We start from the raw sequence: 24,272 nt of genomic DNA on the forward strand, positions 1-24,272 counted from the left end.
CATCACCAAACGAGGACATCACCAGATGAAGAAATCACCAGACGAGGACATTGAAGGACTAGGGGTATGTTCATACTGCGTCTTTTTAAAGTGGTCAAATACATCTATTTTCACACAGAATATCCTTCAGGACTTGCTTTTTTTTTCTGTCCTTTTCTAGGAGTTTTTAAAACCTTATATACAAATACCTTCTTCATAGAGTAAGAGGACAGTACTCTACAGCCATCAATTGGAAGTATCAATCCTAAAACTCAATATCGTCCTCAATATTGACTTTTAGGGGGTCACAAACTCTGACAGAGTTTGCTCAGAGAATTGGAGCGCCCCCATAGGGCAGCGGGGTACTTGGTACCAGGTCCTTCGGTTCTCAAGGGGATGTCACGGTGGCTGACCTGGTCCGTGGCCCTAGGGACGTCCGTTGTAAAAGGGGGAAAGGTCTTTAAAGGGATAATGTTCGTGACGCCACCTGTGGTATTCGGTCAGGGTAACCGACGCTGCTTAGGGGTCTGCTGGGGTGATGTTATGGCACCTAGATGGTATACCTTCCCAGAGGTGAAGTGTATCCCCAGGGCTTCCCAGAGTGTAGATTGTAGGAGGCGCAGTGAAGAACGAGGACACAAGGTTGCAGTCTCTTTACCTTTACTGAAGGCTTCAGCATCCACAGTCCAGGGTACCAGATCACAGGGCAGGCAGAGTCCGGCCGGTTTGGAGGCAAATCCAGAGTCCCCTTATCCAGGTGGAAATCAGTAGCCTTCCTCTAGAGCCTGGGTGTTGTAGTACCTTAGTGCTGAGCCTCTCATAAGGTCCACACAACTGTTGTAGATGTTCTAGATGTTGTCTCTTTCTCTGTCCCCAAGATGGTAAGGATAGGACAAACCCGTATGACTCATGGCCTAAGGCTTTTTACAGGGACTTTAGCACGCCCCGGCCTCCACAAGTTGCCACTGTGCCTCCTGGGTATAGAACAGATCAGTAACTTGGAATTAGCTGTCCTGCCGGTCTCTGGAGCAAGGCATAGAGACTGTTGCTCCCTCGGTGTTCCGGCTACCGGATCCTGCGCCTCAGAAGGAGGCAGCCTTTGCAGGGCAGAACTCCTTCTGGTTTCCTCTCCTTTTGCTATGACTTCGTTTCTCACCCTCTACAATACAATTCGCTGTTCGTGTCTCTTTCTTAGGATGCTGCCGCACGTCGGGCAAACTCAGCTCCGTGGCCTTCTGTCTAGGCCTCTGACAGGATCCCACCCCTGTCAGGGACCACCTCTGTCAGCAGCTATTAGATGTTCCTCCTTCCTCTCTGTCTGCCTGACAGGAACTGCCTAACTTCCTATCCAGGCAACCAGTTTTACCCAATTGTGAAGAGTGCCCTAATAAATAGGAACATAGCTTCCCCTGGTGGACTGGAGTGTGAAGTGTGTTGCATGGTTTGTGATACCTGGTAAAGAGATCTCCTTTATTGCCTTCAAACGTAACATCACTCCCCCCTAGAGGAGAATGATATTACTGCAATGACCGGGACCCTGGGGCGCTGCAGTATCATTAGCATAAAAGGACCAATTCTCTCACATGACAGAACATACGGCCGTCTGACCCCGGCCTTAAAGTTCTAGTCCTCTTCCTCTGTGAATAACTTTATCTATTAGTTACAGCATGCAAAAATTAAAACGTGACGTTTCGGCCACAGACGGACTTTATAAAGCCATATAATAGAGATATCACATTTGTAGTCTTTTCATTTTTCAATTTTGTAACTAATCACAAAGTTTATTGAGCTAGTCACCTGGTGCCTTGGATATCTTTGTGTGAAAAATGTAGATTATGGGCCCGATTAATCAGGACTGGCGTTTTGTACAGCATTCTTAATGACATCTGCACTGCAGTAGAAGCGCCTAATTCATTAAGAGGCATGTGTCTTTTAATAAATTTGGTGCATCTTTTAACAGCTGTACGCCAGCACCAGAAGTGTTACTCTAGTCAGGGACTGGAGTACATTTTTGGTGCAATTCATTCCACCTTCGTTGTGCTTATTATTATGAATTACATGAACGCACTTGGTCCTGCCTTGCCCTCCCCTAGCTACACTCATTTTTCTAAAAGTTGGTGGAGTTGGCCAGGAGTGGCGTCAAAAATAGAAAAAGTTGCAAAACTTTTGTACAATTTCGAGTTGCGCAAAAATTTTGCATATTTCAAGGTGCCAGAAATTTGACAAAAACACCCTGATTAAATGGGCCTGATATAATTTTTGCATACAAATCAATAGGAAGATTCCAGCGTTTTGTTGGCGCTTTTTCCATTTGTTATCAGTGGACCCACTTTAAAAATAGTTGAAAAAGACACAGTATGTACATCCTCTATGTATGACGTCCTTCTTTTAGACTGTAAGCTTAGGTGTCAGGGTACCTGCATATTTCTGTATGGTGACAGTGTATAAACCTTTTTATGGCCACTCACACTTGATCTTTTCCCATGAGTGGATTTACAGTCTGCACCTTTTTTGCTGTGAATTCTCGCGCCTTCTCCGGCTTCACACCTGAGCATTTATTCCTTCTTTTTTTTGGTGAAGTACGTGGAGATCCCGAGCTTCCACCACTCATGGCTGCATGCAGCTGCAGGGTTTTTCTAAAAGCTGTTGGTCATAAAAGGTTCCGGTTATTTTTCTTATTGTTGATATGTGATGATTGAGAGGATTCTTTAGATTGTAAGCTCTTAGGAGCAAGGTTTATCCTATCATGTTAGTACGTTGTGAGCCGTGACCGGCAGGAATCCTCTCTAGATATTAATGATGTAATATTACACTGTAAGCCTTCACCGCTCAATGACCAGACTTATTTATTTGTCCATTTTCATCTATGATATTTCTGCCCTTAATTTTTTTCTGTTGGGCAGATAATTAATATTTTAGATAATTTTTATTTGTACCTATAAATATTGTCATAAAGTCATTAAGGGGTGAGGACAATGTTCCTAGACTGTGAGCTCCTCGGAGCAGGATTGTGTCTCCTTTGCCTCCTTCTTTTAGATTGTAAGCTGTATAATATACCAGCACCATGCCCTTATGTACGATGACAGTGTATATAATATACCGGTACCCTGCCCCTATGTATGATGACAGTATATATAATATAGCGGTACCCTGCCCCTATGTATGATGGCAGTATATATAATATAGCGGTACCCTGCCCCTATGTATGATGGCAGTATATATAATATAGCGGTACCCTGCCCCTATGTATGATGACAGTGTAGAAACCTTTATGACCACTCACATTTGATCTTTTACCATAATGGATTTACAGTCTGTACCTTTTTTGCTGCTCTGATTACAATTAGTGATGATCACTGATGAGCGAATACGCTCAGATAAGGAGTTATCCCAACATGCTCCGGTGCTAATAGGGTATTTTCGTCATGCTCGAATAATATGTTCTAGTCTCCGCGGCTGCATGTCTTGTGGCTGTTCAATAGCCGGAACACACGCATGGATTGCCTAGCAAATAGCCTGTCCCTGCATGTGTTACAGCTGTCAAACAGGCACAAGACATGCAGCCGCGGGGACTAGAACATAGTATTCAAGCCGAAGACACTCTATTATCACCTGAAGATGTTGAGATAACGCCTCATCCGAGCACACTCGCTCATCACTAATTATAATCCTTGATTCTGTGATGGGACGTTGATACAGGGAACTAGTCTGATCGCCACTTGTGGGGTCAGGAAGGAATTTTTCCCCTAATATGGGGCCTTTTGCCTCATAGGGTTTTTGCCTTCCTCTGGATCAACATGAATGGGCTTCTTTAGATCTTGAGCTCGTTTAGCAAAATGTCCCTTAAATATAACAGGTTACATTGTACTAGGCGTCTTATACTGATTGTGTCTTCTATCGTATTGTTTATAGAGAGGATTCCATTCTTTAGATTGTGAGCTGTTAGGAGCGAGGTTTATCCTGTCATGTCAGTACACTGTGAGCCGTGACCGGCAGGAATCCTCTCTAGATATTAAATATGTAATATTACACTGTAAGCCTTCACTCCTCAATTACTAGACTTATTTATTTTTCCATTTTCATCTTTTATCTATGATATTAGTATTAGCCCTTTTATAGATATAGATTTTATAATAATTAATGTTTTATATCATCTTAATTTTCCCTGTAAATATTGTCATAAAGTAATTTAGGGGTAAAGACAATATTCCTAGATTGTGAGCTCCTCGGAGCAGGATTGTGTGTTCCCCCGGAAATAGAATAATAATAACAACAATAACAATTATTATTATTATTATTTATTACAAGGAGTTTAGTAAAGAAGTTGTCCAGTACTTAGACAATTTCTTGTCATAATCCTCGCTTGGCCCCTATAAAATAATAAAGCCTATACTCACCTCCCATGTGGTGCCGTCCCCCCGGATGTTAGCACTCGTTCTCCCCAGGGCTCCCGTGCTGTTGGTGCCCGGCGTCCATTCAGCGCTGGCGTCACTGTTCCCGCCTTCATAGAAATCGAACATGAAGAGGAAGCCCGAGATCAGCTGCAGCCATGTTTGATTTGTCTGAAGGCAACTTTGATTGGGCAACTGGGTCACATGTCACAACACAGCAGGAGAGCGTGTGCTGACACCGTGGGAACAGCATCGGCACAGGAGGTGAGTATAGGCTTTATTATTTTATGGGGACCAAACATTTTGATCAAGAAGGGGCTGTCATAGTAGTGGACAACCCCTTTAACTATTTCCTGTCTTAGCCAATTTTTGTTTTTGCGCCTTTATTTTTTCCCTCCTCTTCTTCCAAGAACTATAACTTTTTGATTTTTCCATCAATGTGGCCATGTGAGGACTTATTTTTGTTACCGGGACAAATTATTAGGATTTTTTATGGTTATTATTATTTAATATTCCGGGACATCTATTATTTACTTTAATTTTCCATGACACATATTATAATTCTTATTTTTGGTAATAAATACAATGTAACCACAACTGGTTCTGCTGTCGTTCTTCTCTGGGATTATTAGATCACACAATTACTTCTGATGATTATAGACGCTATTTCTCTATATTCCATGATGATCTGGAGCACAACCTGACCGGTCTCCGTCCATCATCCACTCTCCACTCTTTATGCTCATCCTATAAATCTGCAGCAGGGGCGTATTTAGAGTCTTAGGGCCCCGGGGCACGTTTTGGACCTGCCCCCAACCCCATAACCACCAAGTCGTTGCTTTGATGTGTGGCCCCGATCAATCTGCTAAAATCTGTAAGGATATACTCTATGTGTTTCTTCCAGGGCCGGACTGGCACCGAAAAGCAGCCCTGGCACACAAAAAAATTTTTTACCAGCCCACAAACAACAAGTGTCGTAGAATCGCATCGTAGAACACTGACATGTTGTGACGACTTTGGTTTTACTTGTTACTCCAATCAAATGTGTTAAGCACTCACTTTACATACAGTATGTAAGTTGTAATGGCCATAGGGGCAATAGACATTAGTTCCATACAGACAGCCTGCAGTGTGCGCAATAAAATAAAAAATGCCTTCTTACCAGCTGGGCCGATGACTCCTCCGCTCCGAGCGCGGTGTCCCCCAGCAATCTGATGACTGACATAAGCGCTGCAGACTATCAGAGGACGTTGATGATCTGCTGCCTTCATACTACGGTTTGACGATAACTGGCTGCTCTTGGGCCATAAACAATGTCATGACAGATGGCACGGAAGTAAGTACACTTGTTTTTTATTCAACACACTGGGGTCACAACCACTTTATAGTGAACCTGTCGCATCCCAAAATGCTATTAACCCTACAGATATAGGGTTAATTTGAACTTTATTTGTACCAGAGGCCTCCAGTTTTCAGTCATAGAGGAGCAGCCGCTGCAGCTTCAGTCACCGCTCAGCAGGGCCGGACTGGGACTAAAATTCAGCCCTGGCATTTGAAGGTACACAGGCCCACTTGTCACATGGTGACTGTATAATATCTTTGTACACTTGTAGGTTACAAGAAGTGAGTGGAGTGTAACACGACTATATAACATATAATCACAGCTGTATCCAGTATTACAGCTCAGTCCTATTTATTGCTTTTAGTTGCAGTACCAAGAAAAGCCGCTACTTTACCTACATAACTGTATCTCGTAGATAATGAAGGGATTGAGACGACCAAAGGCTATGGAACCTCATTCTGATGCTCCATAAACTTTGCCTACAGCCACATTTGGTTCCGCTGCGCAGCACGAGACCGGTGACTCAGAAGAGCGGTGACATCAGTAACGTCACCGCTCTTCAAATATTCCGGGTCTTGCGCTGAGCTCGGCGACTGTGAAGAGCGGTATTGTTACTACCGTCACCGCTCTTCAGTCGCTGGGTCTCGCCAGGTCTGGGCTAGTAGTGGGGATGTCTGACAGACACCTCTCCATTACTTACACCAGGGATTGATAGCAGCTGACATTACGCAGATGACATCAACCCTAAAAATCATTACACATACCAGAATTAAATGCTCTGGCGGCTGGGAAAAGCAGTAGAGTTAGCGCTATTCCCTGGCGCCGGGTGCTAACTACAACTGTCATCATCCTTGCCTGGTCTCCCTGCGAAGCATTTCTGCTGTATTTACATGCGCGGATCTCAGGCCACTAAACGAGTGTGATCGACAATACTGAAGTCGTTCGCTTGTTTCCCGGCCTCTTTACACCAACTGAGAAAGAATGAAGGGAACAGAACAATCACAATTAGATCAATCTGTCCCCATACAGTATAATGTTATCAGCAGCACATCTACAGTTTACACCGGCGATGTGCTTCTGAGAACAAGGATTTCTGTTCCCACATAAACAATCTAATCACTCGATGAATAGGCAGCATTTTGTTGTTTAGTATAATACACCCCATAGTCCTCCATATATTATAATGTGCACCTCAGTTCTCCATATAGTATAATACACTCCTCAGTCCTCCATATAGTATAATACACTCCTCAGTCCTCCATATAGTATAATACACTCCTCATAGTCCTCCATATATTAAAATACACTGCAATTCCTCCATATAGTATAATACACTCCTCAGTCCTCCATATAGTATAATGTACTGCCACAGTCCTCCATATAGTATACTACACTCCTCAGTCCTCCAAATAGTATAATACATTCCTCAACGCGCTCCATATAGTATAATGCATTGTCATCCATGTAGTACAATTCACTTCCCATAGTATAATGCACCCCATAGTTCTTCATATAGTATAATGTATTCCCCATAGACCTCGATACAGTATAATGCAGCCCACATATAGTATAATGATGCAACCCCACAGTATAATGCAGCCACCCCACAGAATATATTGTAGCCCCCTGAGTATAATGTAACCCCTAGAGAATATAATGCAGCCCCCTCATATAGTATAATGCAGCCCCTGCATATATAATATGGTAGCCCCCTCATAGAACATAATGCAGCCCCCCATAGAATATAATGTAGCCCCTCCATAGAATGTAATACATCACCCCATAGAATGTAATACAGCCCCCCATAGAATGTAATACAGCCCACCTCCCCATAGAATATAATACAGCCCCCATAGAATATAATGTATCCACCAGAGAATGTAATACAGCCCCGCATAGAATGTAATACAGCCCACCTCCCCATAGAATATAATACAGCCCCCATAGATTATAATGTATCCACCAGAGAATGTAATACAGCCCCCCATAGAATGTAATACAGCCCACTTCCCCATAGAATATAATACAGCCCCCATAGAATATAATGTATCCACCAGAGAATGTAATACAGCCCCCCATAGAATGTAATACAGCCCACCTCCCCATAGAATATAATACAGCCCCCATAGAATATAATGTAGCCCCCAGAGAATGTAATACAGCCCCCGCATAGAATGTAATACAGCACCCCATAGAATGTAATACAGCCCTCCCCCATAGAATGTAATACAGCCCCCCATAGAATGTAATGCAGCCAGCCCCCATAGAATGTAATGCAGCACACCCCCCATAGAATGTAATGCAGCACAGCCCCCATAGAATGTAATGCAGCACAGCCCCCATAGAATGTAATGCAGCACAGCCCCCATAGAATGTAATAAATCCCCCCATAGAATGTAATACAGCACAGCCCCCATAGAATGTAATACAGCACAGCCCCCATAGAATGTAATACAGTCCCCCCAATAGCCCCACAATCCAGTTATCACTCATTGATATATTTAAAAAAAACAAACACTCTCCTCACATCTCCTCGCGCCCCGCGCTGCACCCGGCTCCGGTCTCAGCAGCTGCAGTCTGCCCGCCCGACACGCAGCAGGTGTGTGATGATATGATGTCATCGCGCACCCGCAGTGTCAGAGGAAGAGCAGGGAATGATGGGAGAGGGAGCGACAGCAGACGCTCTCTCCTCCATCATTGCATTCAACTGTACCGGTGTCATGGACGCCGGTATAGTTGAATGCGGTGGCGCTGGCGGGGGGGAGTCAGCGCTGGCGAGCGGCCCACAACTGCCACCGGCCCTTCTGGCATTTGCCAGAAATGCCCAATGGCCAGTCCGGCCCTGCCACTCAGCAGATAGCCCCCCATCACTAACTGACAACCGGCTCAGCAGTGCATCAGTACAGAGCCGTCTGTCAGTCAGTGAGGGTGCATGATTACAGCCGTCACTCATTATGTACGAGCGGTGACTGAAGGCGCACCTCTATGACTGAAACTTGGAGTAATAAAGTTAGCTTACTCCAGGCGGCAGGGCATCTATAGAATGCTATTAACTGCAGGTCAAACCCATATTTGCAGGTTGAGTTTTTTGATATGACAAATTCCCTTTAAAAGGGTTGTACAGAGACAACCCTTCTAAATCTGTTTCCCCAGTATAATAGTATTACCTGTAGTCACCTTTGGTGCTGGTACCGTTCCAGCGGTATTGGCACTGGGTTTCCCAGGTATCACGTGACATTGTTATGTCACGTAATCCCTGCAGACAATCAGTCCTGGCCTTGATCTCCTCTCCTGCAGACCAATCAGACATCAGTGAGGTGGCCAGGGTGGTAGTCATGGCGAGGGGCTGCTGTTCCAGCACACCCTGGCACTCCGCAAAGAAATTATAAGGTCCTAACTGCTGTGTGATGTGTGTACAGTACAAATCATTAAATTTTAGGTTAGAGTCCTCCTCAGGTTGCAGAGTCCCAATTTCAGACATCTTCAAACACTGAATGACAAAGTCCATGTTAATTTTTGTACAAAACAACTTTACTTAATACGTTCAGTTCAGTCATTGTCATTGCACAGTAATCTTCAACAATCCTAGATCATTTCCTTTGTGCCGTTTCTTTCTCTCCTGCAATTCTTTATTCCCGTACCGTACCCTCCGACACCGCAGCATCCCGACTAGCCACACTAGTTCGTTGCCGGGGTCCCCCGCCCATTTTTTCCTCTGAAGGCGAAATTAAGAATGGTGCTTTCCAACCTTTTCCAGACCGTAGGTCTCGGACGTTGTGGGATTTCCTGCTGAATGTAGTTGCTATTTCTTCCTCTCTGCACTTTTATCTTCATCTCCATATCACTTCCGGCCCCCAAGGCCCTGGACCACTGGACTTCTCTCGTACTTGTTACCTCAGCAACCTCACTTCACCACGTCCCATACTGTAACTGACTGAAACCAGGAAGTGTCTCAACTGTCACTACTCTGGCCCCTCCCAACTCGGAAATCCGCAATTTCTTGGCCAGTTCATATCCTAACCTTATCTCATCTTCTAATCTACAGTGCCCCCCACTGTACTAAACCGTATATTACTATTGCTAAACCTTACTCTAACACTGTATCTCCCTATCTCTATCCCTAGCCATTGGAGATATATGACTTAGGCCGGTTTCACACGTCAGTGGCTCCGGTACGTGAGGTGACCGTTTCCTCACGTACCGGAGACACTGACACACGTAGACCCATAAAAATCAATGCATCTGTGCAGATGTCATTGATTTTTTGCAGACCGTGTCTCCGTGTGCCAAACACGGAGACATGTCAGTGTTTGTGGGAGCGCACGTATTACACGGACCCATTAAAGTCAATGGGTCCGTGTAAAACACGGACCGCACACGGACGTTGTCCGTCTGCAGTCCGTGTGCGTGCAGGAGACAGCGCTACAGTAAGCGCTGTCCCCCCCACATGGTGCTGAAGCCGCCATTCATATCTTCTCTGCAGCAGCGTTTGCTGCAGAGAAAATACGAATAATTGTGTTTTAAATAAAGATCTATGTGTCCGCTGCCCCCCCACCCCCTGTGCGCCCCCCCCCCCGCTGTTCAGAAATTACTCACCCGCCTCCCTCGCAGTGTTCTGTGCCGGCCGCCCCTTCTACTGTATGCGGTCACGTGGGGCCGCCGATTAGACTCATGAATATGTGGCTCCACCTCCCATAGGGGTGGAGCCGCCTATTCATGAGTGTAAATGAGCGGCCCCACGTGACCGCATACAGTGGAAGCCGCGGCCAGACCAGGAAGCACCGACAGCCAACGAGGGAGCGGGTGAGTATTTTCTGAACAGCGGGGGGGGGCGCACAGGGGGTGGGGGGGCAGCGGACACATAGATCTTTATTTTAAACACTATTATTCATATTTTCTCTGCAGCAAATGCTGCTGCAGGGGACATATGAATTGCGGATTCAGCACCAGATGCTGGTAGTACGTGTGGTACCCAGCACGGTGCGTGTGGTACCCAGTGGGCACACGGGCGGCACACGTGTGCCGCACTGATGTTCACCAGAAACGCAGGGGCACACGGACACGGATAACTCCGGTACCGATTTTTTCCGGTACCGGAATTATCTGGACGTGTGGGACAGCCCTTACACAGTACACAAACATCATTACATTGTTTTACATATTAATACACAATAAAACAGTACCACATGAGGGCTGTCCCACACGTCCAGATAATTCCGGTACCGGAAACAATCGGTACCGGAATTATCCGTGTCCGTGTGCCCCTGCGTTTATGGTGAACATCAGTGTGGCACACGTGTGCCGCCCGTGTGCCCACTGGGTACCACACGCACCGTGCTGGGTACCACACGTACTACCAGCATCTGGTGCTGAAGCCGCGATTCATATGTTCCCTGCAGCAGCGTTTGCTGCAGAGAAAATATGAATTATAGTGTTTAAAATAAAGATCTATGTGTTCCCCGCCCTCCCACCCCTGTGCGCCCCCCCACCCCCTGTGCGCCCCCCCGCTGTTCATAAAATACTCACCCGCTCCCTCGTTGGCTGTCGGTGCTTCCTGGTCTGGCCGCGGCTTCCACTGTATGCGGTCATGTGGGGCCGCTCATTTACACTCATTAATAGGCGGCTCCACCCCTATGGGAGGTGGAGCCACATATTCATGAGTCTAATCGGCGGCCCCACGTGACCGCATACAGTAGAAGGGGCGGCCGGCACAGAACACTGCGAGGGAGGCGGGTGAGTATTTTCTGAACAGCGAGGGGGCGCACAGGGGGTGGGGGGGCGGCGGACACATAGATCTTTATTTTAAACACTATTATTCATATTTTCTCTGCAGCAAACGCTGTAGGGGGGGGACAGCGCTTACTGTAGCGCTGTCTCCTGCACGCCACACGGACTGCAAACGGAGACCATCCGTGTGTGGTCCGTGTTTTACACGGACCCATTGACTTTAATGGGTCCGTGTAATACGTGCGCTCCCACGAACACTGACATGTCTCCGTGTTTGGCACACGGAGACACGGTCCGCAAAAAATCAATGACATCTGCACAGATGCATTGATTTTTATGGGTCTACGTGTGTCAGTGTCTCCGGTACGTGAGGAAACTGTCACCTCACGTACTGGAGCCACTGACGTGTGAAACCGGCCTAACACAGCTCCTGCCATGGGGTAAACTAAAACTGGGAGAAACTTTGAGTGGCATTTTGTGACTCTGGCTGAGGTTCTATAGCCCCGACAGACATTGCATTGTGGGTGTATCCCGGCTGGCACGGTATATTGCAGACATCTCATCGCTGTGGGCAGCTTTAAATCTTGGTTTTGTTGCAGAAAAACACATGTTGGAATCTCCTGTCTGCAAATAGTAGATAACATTTTGCTCAAACTGAACTCATTATTTTTTTTTATACTAACAATTCCGTTTTACAGCAGCTGCTGCCAACACCCAGAGGAATATGTTTGTTTTCATTAAAAAATGCAGTAAAATGTTTCTGTATTTTGCCGCCAGATTTCTTTACCTGTACAATAAGAGGGTATCACTTTGACCTTACTTTGATTACACAGTATTAGAAAACATCAGATCCTGAGCCTATAACCTGCTTAGTACTAAGCTACCTAAGCACAAGATGCATGATTCGCCAAGGAGATTAGCTTCGCCAAGGGAAAGGGTTCCATGTTTCTATTTGATGCTGATATGGAGTAACAAGAACAAATGAAGCACAGGAAACAAGCAGACACTTCCCAGCAAAACCAGCGTGGCTTTTCCTTTATACCTTATTTTTAACATACTCCTAAATCTACCTGATATGTGGCACTGTAGCAAATAACACATGCTGTCATGGCTTCCTAAACAACAGAAGTCGTCTGGAAGACAGATGGAAATATTTGGCACAGCTTTGCTGAGAAAGGCTGTGTTCACACTGAATTTTTTGAAGAGTTCAAACACCATGAGATTTTTAAGCAGAAACCACTTAAGTAAACTTTCCTGTTTTTGGAGAGTTTTTTTAGTATTTGTTCTTTTCCTGAAGAGTTTTGGAAAAGTTTTTTTTTATTACAGCCTTTTGATTGGAAAGTGTCTTCTTTGGAAAGGTTTCCTTCTGGATCCCCTTAAGGGTATGTGCACACGTTTGCTGCGGATCCGCAGCAGTTTTCCATGCCTTTACGGTACCATGTAAACCTATGGAAAACAAAATCCGCAGTGCACATGCTGTGGAAAAAAACGCGCTGAAATGTAGCGTTGTTTATTCCGCAGCATGTCAATTCTTTGTGCGGATTCCGCAGAAGTTTAACCTGCTCCTCAATAGAAATCCGCAGGTGTAAAACCGCAGGTGGAATCCGCACAAAAAACGCTGTAAATCCGCAGTGCGGTATACTGTGGATTTACCAAAATCAGTCCAGAACAATCCGCAGAGTAATCCGCAGCGTGTGCACGTGGCCTAAAAGAAATGATGTGCAGTTTCTATTTTTTTTCCACCAGGCATGTTTCAAAACCTTTTCAGGGGGTGAAAAAAAGCTAAAAACGATCCTCATATAAACATCAAAAGTGGATTTAGAAATTAGTAATTCAGTAACTAATAAGTAATTAATAGAAATTAATTGTACAAGTTTCACAATAATTTTTGATGCAGTTTCTGAAGAGGATTTTGGCGAGGATTGGTTTGAAAATCTCTTTTAAGAAAACAAAACCTCAGTGTGAACATATTCCAAGGGCTCTTTCTCAAGTCTGATTTTTCCTCATACGAGAAAAAACGGACTGATTATTCTGATCAGACTTTGTTTGGAGTGTGGTCCAAGGGTCATCCAAGGCCACCTTCTCCATTCTGACAGTCCGTGAAAACTGGACCACAATCAGATGTCATCCGAGAGCGGTCTTATATTTTCAAAGACTCACTGACTTGCATTGCCGTTTTGATCCAACCCTCGGATCAAAACTAGACATGTCTCTGATATTTTCAACGGACCACTTGTTCAGAGGAAAAATCTAGAACAAGCCAATAGAATACCAATAGAATAGGTACGTGTGCTATCCGTGAAAACAACGATCGTACTCGTACAAGAAATTGGACGTGTGAATGAGCCCTATGGTTGGCGCCACCTGAGATTCCCCTTAGGGTATGTGCACACGCTGCGGATTTTGCTGCGGATCCGCTGCGGATTTGACGCTGCGGATCCGCAGCAGATTTCCCAAAGTTTACAGTACCATGTAAACCTATGGGGAAAAAAAAACGCTGTGCACATGCTGCGGAAAAATCCGCACGGAAACGCAGCGGATTATTTTCCGCAGCATGTCAATTCTTTGTGCGGATTCCGCAGCGGTTTTCAACCTACACCAATAGGAAAGTGCAGTTGAAAAACCGCAGAGGAATCCGCAGAAGAAACCGCGAGAAAATCCGCAGTGAAAACCGCAGTGGTTTTGCACTGCGGATTTTCCAAATCCGCTGCCGAAAAATCCGTAGCAGAATCCGAAACGTGTGCACATACCCTTATAGTCTATGGGACTGTTTACACGTTCATGGTTTTTAGAACGTGCGAGAAGAAGAAGAAAACTTGACAGTCACAAATCAAGTGAGTCCATGAACAAAAAATTATAGTCATCCGATGGGATCGAATTCAGCGCACTGATGAAAAATACTGATGGCTGGATGTCTGGATTAGGCTATGTTCACATGTTGCGTTTTTTTTTCTGGATGTCTGGATTAGGCTATGTTCACATGTTGTGTTTTTTTTCTGCAGGCAAAACCTGCTCAAAGCTGCTACAAAAAAAGCAGGTTTTGCTGCTTTTTTTGCTGCATATTTACTGCGTTACTGTACTGAGCAGTCTTAGGCTACTTTCACACTAGCGTCGTGCACTGAGCGTCGCTATGCGTCGTTTTGGAGAAAAAACGCATCCTGCAAAAGTGCTTGCAGGATGCGTTTTTTCTCCATAGACTTTTATTAACGACGCAGTGCGATGCATTGCCACACGTCGCAACCATCGTGCGACGGTTGCGTCGTGTTGCGTCGGACAGTCGCCACCAAAAAATGTTGCTTGTAACGTTTGTTGGTGCGTCGTTCCCATCTTTTCCGACCGCGCATGCGCAGCCGGAACTCCGCCCCCGCCTCCCCGCACCTCACAATGGGGCAGCGGATGCGTTGAAAAACAGCATCCGCTGCCCCCGTTGTGCGGCGCTTCCACAGCTAGCGTCGGTGCGCCGCCACGTCGCATAGCGACGTGCAGCGCACGACGCTAGTGTGAAAGTAGCCTTATGAGTCGACAGGAAACCACATCCCTCCACTTCCATATTCTTCTCTTCCTTGAAATCCTGAAGTTTTTTTTTTTTTTTTTTGATGACTCCTGCTGTTGGGTCTTTGTAGAATTTAGCAGTGCAGAAGTATTGCTGTAAGTTTCAATTTGCAGGGTACATTCATGACATCTGCAATAGTGATGAGCGAGTGTACTTGGTACTCGAGATTTTCCTGAGCATGCTTGGGTGTCTTCCGAGTATTTGTTAGTGCTCAGAGATTTAGTTTTTATTGCAGCAGCTGAATGATTTACATCTGTTAGCCAGCATAAGTACTTGTGGGGGTTCCCTAGCAACCATGCAACCCCCACATGTACTTATGCCATACCTCCCAACCGTCCCGATTTCAGCGGGACAGTCCCGCTTTGGCACCGGGGTCCCGCTGTCCCGCTTCGGGCATTTAAAATCCCGAATTTGCGGCCGCCGGTGAAGCCCCGCCCACTTCCGGGACGTAGAGACGATTAGGACTAGTCCCGCACTCCGGGCGGGGTCAGTGACGTAAGCGGCCGGCATGATCACACTCTGCAGCCTTTGTTTAGTAAATCTGGGCCAGGAGATCGGGGAAGGAGGGACCAGCTGCGTGCGCGGCGCCGACTCCAGCCTGGTGTCTCCCCCACCACGCACCGCAACGCGCATGCGCGGGAATCTGTGGTACCCGATGCTGAGGCGCAGAGTCTGGTCCTTGTGTCACTCGGAGGCGGCAGCGGCGTGTGAGGGGGAGGGAGGCGGTCATCATTACCGGCACACACCGGCATGCATTGTGTATGGCGGATAAGGGGCGGCAGGGAGAAGCCTGCAAACCAGATAGTGCAGTGTGTCCATGCACCTCTCCATCCACAGGTAGCACTGTAACACCTCTAACAGTGCCAGCCAGCACCCTCCTAGTGCCAACCTGGCTGTGGGTGTGTGTGTGTGATGGCTGGGTGTGTGTGTGATGGCTGGGTGTGTGTGTGATGGCTGGGTGTGTGTGTGTGTGATGGCTGGGTGTGTGTGTGTGATGGCTGCGTGTGTGTGATGGCTGGGTGTGTGTGTGTGATGGCTGCGTGTGTGTGTGTGATGGCTGCGTGTGTGTGTGTGTGATGGCTGCGTGTGTGTGTGTGATGACTGCGTGTGTGTGTGTGATGACTGCGTGTGTGTGTGATGGGTGTGTGTGTGAAGGCTGCGTATGTGATGCATTTGTGTCAAAGCTGCATGTGTTTGTGAGCTGCGTTTGTGATGCTGCGTGTGTATGTGTGATACTGTGTGTGTGATGCTGCATGTGTGTGAGCTGCGTGCGTGTGTGAGCTGTGTGTGTGCTGCGTGTGTGTGGGCCGTGTGTGTGAGCTGTGTGCGTGTGCATGTGTGTGAGCGTGTGTGTGTGAGCTGCGTGCCTGTATGTCATTATACAGTATGGAGAACTGTGGCCATTATACAGTATGGAGCATCATGTGCGGTCATTATACAGTATGGAGCATCATGTGCGGCCATTATACAGTATGGAGCATCATGTGCAGTCATTATACAATATGGAGCATCATGTGCAGCCAGTATACAGTATGCAGCATCGTGTGCGGTCAATATACAATACGGAGCATCATGTGCGGTCATTATACAGTATGGAGCATCATGTGCGGCCATTATACAGTATGGAGCATCATGTGCGGTCATTATACAGTATGGAGCATCATGTGCGGCCATTATACAGTATGGAGCATCATGTGCGGTCATTATACAGTATGGAGCGTCATGTGTGGCCATTATACAGTATGGGGCATCATGTGCAGTCATTATACAATATGGAGCATCATGTGCAGCCAGTATACAGTATGCAGCATCATGTGCGGTCAATATACAATACGGAGCATCATGTGCGGTCATTATACAGTATGGAGCATCATGTGTGGCCATTATACAGTATGGAGCGTCATATGTGGCCATTATACAGTATGGGGCATCATGTGTGGTCATTATACGGTCTGGAGCATCATGTGCAGTCATTATACAGTATGGAGCATCATGTGCGGCCATTATACGGTATGGGGCATCATGTGCGGTCATTATACAGTATGGAGCATCATGTGCGGTCATTATACAGTATGGAGCATCATGTGCGGTCATTATACAGTATGGAGCATCATGTGCGGTCATTATACAGTATGGAGCGTCATGTGCGGCCATTATACAGTATGGAGCGTCATGTGTGGCCATTATACAGTATGGAGCGTCATGTGTGGCCATTATACAGTATGGAGCGTCATGTGTGGCCATTATACAGTATGGAGCGTCATGTGCGGTCATTATACAGTATGGAGCACTGTGTGGCCATATTTTTTTGTTTATAACTATTGTATATGAAACAGTGTGATCAGCAGTGCTAAATGGGTAAAGTTGGGACGTGGATATGGGTGTGACTAATTATGAATGGGTGTGGTCAGAGGCGTGGCCTAAAATTTGCCGCGGCGCGCTTCGCGCGCCGCTAACTTTGTCCCTCTTTCCCATCTTCAAAAGTTGGGAGGTATGCTTATGCTGGCTAACAGATGTAAATCATTCAGCTGCGGTGATGAAAACTAAATCTCTGAGCACTAAAAACTACTCGGAGGACACCTGCACATGCTCGGGAAATCTCGAGTAACGAGTATATTCGCTCATCACTAATCTGCAAGCCTCATTCTCTAATTGTGCTGCAGCTCAACCATGCAAAAATGTATTTGCATAAAGAGGATTTTGCGACAACATAATGGAAGTTTATGAAAACTATTCAAGGGAAATACTGAGGTTTAAATCAGATTCCGACTCATTGGTGTATCTGTGTTTTTGACAATAAAAATAAAGGTTGATTAAACATTGATCAAAGGGGTGAGAAACCACGCAGGTCCTGAGGATGGGCAGTTCTCTACTTGTTCACACACTATATAGAAGATGCATCATAACTGCTCCATTTTCCTTAACATTTGTGATACATTTCTACTAATGTCTCCACATTGATATAAATAGGAATACTTGCCAGCCGTCATAACGTCTCCTGCCGATGAGCGTATAAATCAGACATGTGCTGTCCGATTTCTGATGGGATAGTACACTATGTTACAACACACACTATGTTCGGATGAGACTCACCCATTCAGGTTCATGGGTGCATACAAAATGTTTGGATCCCACATAGAACATCCAAGTGGCTTCCGAATTTTTACGCATACATTTATATTAGAAAGCTAGGAAACTGCATTCGATCATGTACAATTTTTTGTGTAGATGCACAATTACGGCCTTCAGGCAGTCGTAAAAAAACAGGCACACTGATGAAATTCAGATAATGATTAGAAAAAAAAGTCTGAGTTTTCTGGATGAAACCCAAACTATTTTTCATATGCTCGTCTGCAGGAGCCCTAATTATTTCAATGGGAACATATAATGTTATGGTCTGTTTTCTATTTGTGACCAGGAGTAAAACTGACAATTCACAGTATCAATGGTGATCCCAGTGGTTATACCTCACCAATCAATGATTTATGACTTATCCAATGGATTATAAAACTTTGGAGCACAGTTATTAATGCAATAATAAAACAGATTTTTCTTTTACTTATGTCAATTGCCAAATGAACCAGGTTTCTAAAGCTATGTCCATACGCAGTGGTCAAGCTGCTTCTTCTGGTGGCAATAGCCCTGTGGCGCTGCAGTCTTTTCACTGTTTCCCTACACAATAAGGGTATGTGCACACGTTGCGGATTCTGCTGCGGATTTTTCCGCAGCGGATTTGGAAAATCCGCAGTGCAAAACCACTGCGGTTTTCACTGCGGATTTCATCGCGGTTTCTTCTGCGGATTCCTCTGTGGGTTTTCAACTGCACTTTCCTATTGGTGCTTGTTGAAACCACTGCGGAATCCGCAGAAAGAATTGACATGCTGCGGAAAATAATACGCTGCGTTTCCGCACGGATTTTTCCGCAGCATGTGCACAGCGTTTTTTTTTTCCCACAGGTTTACATGGTACTGTAAACTTTGGGAAAACTGCTGCGGATCCGCAGCGTCAAATCCGCTGCGAATCCGCAGCAAAATCCGCAGCGTGTGCACATACCCTCACTTGCAAGATTAAAGAGGTTGTCCGCTATTTTTTTCACTGATGGCCTATTAGGATGGGCCATCAATATCTAATCAGTGGGAGTACAACACCCGGCACCCCCACTGATCAGCTGTTATTGGCACCAGATGGAGGTTTTCAGATGCTGCCGGATCACAGCAGCGTTGTCATTTCTATGGTGACCTTGGTCGGGCACTGAAGATTCATCCCCTATTCAAGTTGATCAGTGAGGGTGTGGGTGTCGGACTCCCACCGATCACATATAGATGGCCTATCCCAAAGGAAGAGTCAGACAGCTGTATAACGCTAATAGGTATCACAAATCATTGCACGGACTGGTCATCGGATCTACTGACCCGAGCGTGACAGCATGTATTTCTAACCAGCTGTGCCATGCTTGGGTCAGGAGAGCCCACGGCCCGTCCACGCAATACTCTTCCCTTAGAACAGGCCAACAATAAAAAAAAATAGTGGCTAACTTCTTTAATGGGAACCTGTCAGCAGGATTGTACACAGTAACCTACAGACAGTGTCAGGTCGGCGCCGTTATACTGATTACAATGATACCTGGTGATGAAATCCTTCTTGTAGTTGTTGTTTAATCTTTATTTTCAGTTTTGAGTTAATGATATGCTCGTGCTCCGGGGGCGGCCTGTGGGGTCTTCATGTGGTGCTCTGCTTAGATACTCATCAGTATGGCTGCTGACAGGTCACTGATCCCTCACTGACCTGCCCCATAGTTTACATACTGAATATAACATGAATTGAAAAAAAAAAAAAATCACACTCAGGAGGCAGGCGCTGGCGGCAGCAGCATGACCACATCTATAATATACATTCAATTATTTTATTTAGGGATACACATTTATTATCAAAAAAAAAAATCTTTCACAAAATGGCGTCGGCCACAATGCACAGTAGTACCTATCGTATTGGCGATCTGATAGCTGCTCCTGTGCAGGTGCCACTGGCACCATTTTGTTAAAGGAAAAAAATTGTCTCTACCAAGATGGTGTCTGTGACACCTGCGCAGTAAGTAGCATCAGGGCCGTATTTGCCACTAGGCACTTGAGGGCACGTGCCTAGGGCGGGACGATGCGGGGGGGGGGGGGGGGGGCGTCACCTGAGCAAGTTTTTTGTTCTGTTCTTTGTTTTGTGTTTTTTTAAATTTAAGTCCGGGGTCTCCTCCCCGCTTGCGCCCGCCCACCTCCCACTTCACAACCCCCCCGCTTGAGGACGTCATACTCACCTACTCAATCGATGCCTGGTCTCAGCGCCTGCAGCTCGTCCTGTGTGAGCGGTCACGTGGTACCGCTCATTAAGGTGATGAATATTGGCGCATATTCATCACCTTAATGAGCGGTACTACGTGACCGCTCACGCAGGAAGAAGCTGCCGTGCCAGGACAGAGCTGGATTTGGCGTGCTGTGGAAAGGTGAGTATGACAGCCAGGGGGAGGATAAAGGAGGGCGGAGGGAGGATGGGGGAGCGAGCCATGCGTGCAAGATGGGAGCAGGAGCCGGGGAAAGCTGAGTCATTCATAAAAGGGGGGGGGAGAGAGCTGAGCCATTCATACAAGGGGGAGGAAACTGAGCCATTCATACAAGGGGGCGGGGGGACGAAAGCTGGACCATTCATACAAGGGGGAGGAAACTGAGCCATTCATACAAGGGGGAGGAAACTGAGCCATTCATACAAGGGGAGAGAGCGGAGCCATTCGTACAAGGGGGGGAAAGCTGAGCCATTCATACAATCATACAAGGGGGGGGAGAGCTGAGCCATTCATACAAGGGGGAAAGCTGAGCCATTCATACAAGGGGGGGAAGCTGGGCCATTCATACAAGGGGGGGAAAGCTGGGCCATTCATACAAGGGGGGGGAAGCTGAGCCATTCATACAAGGGGGAGGAAAGCAGAGCCATTCATACAAGGGGGGAAAGCTGGGCCATTCATAAGGGGGGGAAAGCTGGGCCATTCATAAGGGGGGGAAAGCTGGGCCATTCATACAAGGGGGAGGAAACTGAGCCATTCATACAGGGGGGGGGGAAGCTGAGCCATTCATACAAGGGGGGAGAGCTGAGCCATTCATACAAGGGGGGGAAAGCTGAGCCATTCATACAAGGGGGAGGAAACTGAGCCATTCATACAAGATGGGAGAGGGGAGCTGAGCCATTCATATAAGATCGGAGGGGGGAACAATTTGAGTGGGGATGAGCGGATTTATTATGTGTATGGTGAGTTTGAGTGGGGATGGAGGGATTTATTGTGTGTGGGGACAATTTGAGTGACGATAGGGGGATTTATTATGTGTGGGGAGAATTGGAGTGGGGATGGGGGATTTAATGTGTGGGGGGATATTTGAGGACACAAAATGAAGAGCAAAGGGGAGATGGGGAAACAGTACAGGGGAATGGGGGGCATGTATGAGGAAACAGTACTGGGGAATGGGGGGCATGTATGAGGAAGCAGTACGGGGGGATGGGTGCAGACAGTATGGGGAGCGAACGGGGGAATGTATGCAGGCACAGTATGAGTAGCGATGTGAATAATAATAATAATAATCTTTATTTATATAGCGCCAACATATTCCACAGCGCTTTACAGTTTAACAGTTCCAAACAACAATCATAGGTAACAATGTTAACAATACAATAATAAAGCAAAATAAGATGACCCTGCTCGTGAGAGCTTACAATCTACAATGAGGTGGGGGAGATACAAAGTACAGGTGTGTATTTACAATGATGTATTTACAATGATGGTCCAGCCATCATAATATGAAAAATGTATGTGGACAGAGTACGGGGAGTGACGGTGATGGGATGTGTGCAGACACAGTATGGGGAGTCAGGTGAGCAGGCAGTATAGAAAGCGAGGGGGTAAATATATGAGGAGACAGTATGGTGAACAGGAGGGATGTGAGAGGAGACCGCATGAGGAGGGAGGGGAATAGTGTGATGAGACAGTATGGGGGGAGAAAAGTGAGTGGGCACAGAATAGAAACTGAGCAGTGGGCTCGTAGCATGGGGGACAGTGTAAGGGCACAGCCAGGAGCAGACAGTATACCAAGGAGGGGGAGTGTTATGAGAGAGTACAGTATAAATACTGGGCCCTATAGGGGGGACACAGTGTGAGTGGACAGTGTGAAGAGTGGGCCGGTATGGAAAGGAGAGGTCAGTGTGAAGAGCATGTACCATAAGAGGGACAATGTGGGGGTCATATTTTGTGCAGACAATATAGTGAGGGGCAATTTTTTATTCAGGAGCATTATAATTACACTTGTATCTTTAAGGGCATCATGTGGAAATTTTCAGCAAAAGAGCGGAGAAGATGGAAGTCTGCAGAGATGACTGTGGATGAGAAAACTCATCATGGGGTCTGGACAAGATGAAGAAAAAAGGAACGGCTCCAGAGGCGACGTCATCTATAAGGTACCTGGATGTAAATGTTATTTGTGATACTGACTAACTCTCGTGTTTTTATTTATGTTAGGAGCATTAAAGGGGATGTCCAGGTTTGTAATGAGTCTGCAGTCATTCTATGTGACTGCAGACTTCTGACTTCTCACAGTGCGCACTGCACGCTGTCAGGATTCTCTTGTGCTGGCGATTTACACACATGCGGTCACGTGCTGACTACACATGTGTGGCCTCACTCTATGAAAATGAACTGAGCGAGGCCGGGCACGTCTAGTCGGAATGTGGTCAGAAGTATACAAATCGCATGCTTGTGCTGACATGACTGTCCACCGGCAAGGGAGAATCCTAAAAGTGTGCAGTGCATTAGCTGTGAGAATTCAGAAGCTACGATGTCAGGATTCAGCTCTGCAGGTTCCAGTAGTCGTCACATGGACACTTCGCTCATATGTGATTTTTATATTTATGGTCCTGTGACATCGAGCTTCTCTTCTGCTTCTCTCTGTTTTTCACTGAACATTGAGAGTATTAGGAAGAGAAGCTCGTGGGCACGACTAAGGCCGGGATCACACATACGCTAGATACGGCCGAGTCTCGCAGGTGAAAACCCAGCTCTGGCACCGGCACTCCGGAGCGGAGCGTGCAGCTCCATGTGTTGCTGTGCGGCTGCACGCTCCGCTCCGGTGTGCCGGCGCCAGAGCTGGGTTTTCACCTGCGAGACTCGGCCGTATCTCGCGTATGTGTGATCCCGGCCTAAGTGTGCAAATCGCATGTGTGCTGGGGGGGGGCGCCAAAATGAATTCTTTCACCGGGTGCCAGAAAACCTAGATACACGTCTGCCGGTATGCTACTGCAAGCGGTGATTAACGGGTCCGGTGGAGGGAGGTCTGTGCACAGTGCAGCACAGTCAGTGAGGCAGGGACTGAGGGTGTGCACAGAGAATGGAGACCCGGAGACTGCCCGTCCCAGTCTTCGCCGTAGCCTATCAGAGGACTATGTCAGGTAATAAATTGTTTTATAGTGTAGTTTTAGGTCAGAGGGATAGTTAGGGATGAGCTAGCAAGGTGCAGAGACAGGTAGTGATGGTTACTTGCGGACATGTGCGGCACTTGCGGTTTTGCACTTGCAGTGATACAAAAAACACTGCTAGCAGTGTTTTTTTCCATTGCTGCAAGTACAGCATTTGCCGGATCGCTGCAAAACCGCAAGTGCCGCACATGTCCGCAAGTCCCATAGGGAATGAATGAAGCCAAACGCAGTGTTGCCGTAAGTGATCTGTTACACGGCAGATGCGGAAAAACTGACAGATCTGCTCCAAAAGGCTACTTTCAAATCAGCGATTTTTGCCAAAGTCACTGCCAATAGTGTCATACTCACCAAATTGGGAGGCAGCACTAAAAGGGCAGCAGAAACTCTAAATACGGCCCTGAGTAGCATCTATTAAAATCTAATGTTTTACATGTGGATGTAAACACAGAATTCACCGTCCGCAATTCTAATGGATTTCTGCAGAAAAATCATAAGAAGTACACAAATAAGAGATAATGTCATTTTTTTCCCCCAGAAGCAGGGTGAAGTCTGTGGTTGATGAGAATCAAAATGTTTTCTGTGCAGGTACATTCTATATGGAGCAGACCCTAAGGCCGGGGTCACACTAGCAGTATTTGGTCAGTATTTTACATCAGTATTTGTAAGCAAAAACCAGGAGTGGGTGATAAATACAGAAGTGCATGTAGGATAGCTGCGGAGACACCATCACGTGTTTCTCGACGCAAGCAGTGAATAGCCAGACCTTTCCCCGGGAAGGAAC

The sequence above is a fragment of the Ranitomeya variabilis genome, chromosome 8, assembly GCF_051348905.1.
Source record: "Ranitomeya variabilis isolate aRanVar5 chromosome 8, aRanVar5.hap1, whole genome shotgun sequence".
In the NCBI taxonomy this organism is placed as follows: domain Eukaryota; kingdom Metazoa; phylum Chordata; class Amphibia; order Anura; family Dendrobatidae; genus Ranitomeya; species Ranitomeya variabilis.